Raw genomic sequence first — 2,969 nt, forward strand, 5'->3', positions numbered from 1 at the left:
ACGTGTACTTGGCGTAATTTTTTACGGTGGAATTGTTTTTGTTCGAATATTATTTGTCTATGGTGTATATTGGTGTTAATGTCATTTATTGAATGAGGTCCTTAAACTCTGTTTACAATGCTTTACAAATAGACTACAGTATTCCTGACATCAAACTCAATAACTTGTAAGATGCTGCACTTAGTCATCCGCGAACAATATGACTGCAAAAAAATAACCACGGACAACATATGCTCCACTAATACGGAATAATATATTGTAATTTTAGCTGCAATATTTTCACCAGTCATTATTTTGTAATTTTACGACGAATAGAATGATGGCATCAAAATTATAACATAACTATGCTAGTATCAACTCTCAAAAGTAGTATGAATGGAGAATTATCATGATACAATTGAATTTTTATCACTCTTAAATTGATTTTGCACTATTTTTTGCTTATCTATTAACCAATTTTGTAGAAGATTTTTGAATTCAAAGTTGTATAAACTAAGAATTATGATTTATTTTATTGATTAAAACTTTCGATTATGAAAAGAAATTTTTTTTAAAAATGCTAATGAAAGACATTATTATGATTCAGTACAGCGCGTTGACAATGGTATTTTTTAGCCTCTAGATCTCGAATCATATTCACCGTAAACCAGACCGGGAATGATGATACTTGACGTTGGACTATTGTGGGAATCGAAATGTCAAAATCTTGATTAGGTTTATCATACATTATAAAACGTAGTTCATTAGAATTACAAGACAAAGGAAAATGAGACCAATGAATTTGTGATAGCATATTGATTATACGAGCTTTATCGTACTTAAAAAATTATATTTACTAGAAATTTGGATAGCACACTACTCACAAGCTTTAATTTCAACCAATGATGAGTTGTTGCTTATTTTTTGCGATCTTCAACGAATGACTGACTTCAAGACTTCATGTATTTTTGTTTAGAGAATACGTTACGACGTCATCAAGCAACACAGGACCCTGTTTTCTCAGAAGGCTAAAGTCATTCACTTATGGTGGATGATTTGAGTCATGGCTAACTAAAATATGGTCTGATTTTTAACGTTACCGTTTATATTTCCGAAAACTAAATCTAGAAAATTATTTTTATAATCAGTTATAGTTTCAGTTAAAGTTAAATTGCTCTAGATTGTGTATATTGTCAAAATTGTTTTAGATATACGATGACTTAATGTCATAGACTACTCTAGCATGGTGTCTCGCAAACTTATAACATTAAAGTCTCCAACAACTATTTATTATTAACATCGCTAATAAACTCTGAAAGAGAGTCGAAAAAGTAACTAAATACACCAGTCTCCAACGAAGGTAATACATATGTATTAGGGTGTGCCGATTAGTATCAATGCAGCAAAAATTTTTATCATCTGACCTTCAAGAATATCAATATCTTCATATGTCGATAGCGCTGAAGTATCAAGCGATCACATCCGTAAGGCTTAACATGCAGCAACTAGCATACCACCATTTTTAGATCATCTTCGAACGACAAGCCGGTCAGCTCTGTAGACTATATAAATAGTAGGATCGAATAATTTGTTTGAAAAGACGTTTTTGTATCAAGTTAAGTGACGGTCAGAGTAATCAGGTTAGGTGTGAGTGTAGAAGATTCCACTACGACATTATACATCTTGGTATTCAGATCATTGATCTGCCGATTATTTCTGGTCACTATATGCATGACTGTCACCCCAGCATAAGCAGTTCGTTTTTTCAGTTCTTCCTTCAAAGCAACCAAAGGAAACAAAAAAACTTTCGGCTCCAAATAGAATTAGTTTTTAGAACTCTAGAAGATTCTCCTGTAAAAGTATTATATTAGATGTAAGTTTACTCTTAACGATACTACATAACTTTAAGGAATTTACAAGACCTACTTTTGTTTTAAACATCATACTTGTAATATGTTTTTAAATATGTTGGCCTAAGTCGGCTACCTACGGTTTGAAAACAATTAAACAGCTTGAAAATGGGGAGTGGCTATTTCACTCAATGCTTCCCTGCATTCATTTTTACTTTATGATAATTACAGAGAAACTCAGATCAAATATTTAGTTAAATAAACTAAATAAGGAATTATGAAAATAAATAACAAAAAACCGGGCACGCGTTACACCGTACGCTTATAAAATCCAAGGGTAAATTAATGGACAAACGGATAATATACTGATACGGTCTTGCACATATTTGACACTCTTTCACCTGCACAACATATGGCAATGTATAAGCACATAAAATAAAGTAAGACAAAAACAGAGGGATTGAGGAAGAGGGTAAAAATAGAGAGTGGGAGTAAGGAAATAGTCGTTGGGAGTGATGCATCGAAGGCTCATCCCCCACTTTGACAACTGAATATTGGGGGTTAATTTTTCGTGTGGATCCCACCAAGATTCACCAGTTAGAACCAACCCTTCAAAGCATCTACAACTTCCGGTACTTGACCCTAACCATCCTCATTCTCGCATCGTTCTCCCTTTTTTGGCTCCTGGCCTACTGCTCATCAAAGGGCGTCACGCAACGTTGATCCCTTATCCGAGAATTTTAAATAACCATCGAAAATCCTGACCAAAGGTGATTCATCCTCTCTATGATGAATCCTTAGTTTTTGTTTTATTTTATAAAATTATACATAATTTTTGTGTTGTCACTAAATTAATAAATTTGATCAAATTATGCAATTTATAATTTGTTTTAAAATTAAATTTTTTTTTTCACTAGTAAAAAGTTTAGGTATAAAAAAATGTATTTGACCTGAAATCATTCTATAATTTGTTTTGCTTCGATATATTTTTGAACGTTATAAGCCCGAAAAAGCTTGAATAAATTATAGCAGTACGAAAAAAAAAATTTACTGTTGAAATTACGATACTGAAATTGACATTCCATAGGCTATAAAATACTGATAACAGCAATAAAATTAAACTTAATTGAATAGGTTCCA

The sequence above is a fragment of the Cotesia typhae genome, unplaced genomic scaffold (assembly GCF_013202065.1).
Source record: "Cotesia typhae breed Kobodo isofemale line unplaced genomic scaffold, CoteBio_Ctyphae contig_28, whole genome shotgun sequence".
NCBI classification, from domain to species: Eukaryota; Metazoa; Arthropoda; class Insecta; order Hymenoptera; family Braconidae; genus Cotesia; species Cotesia typhae.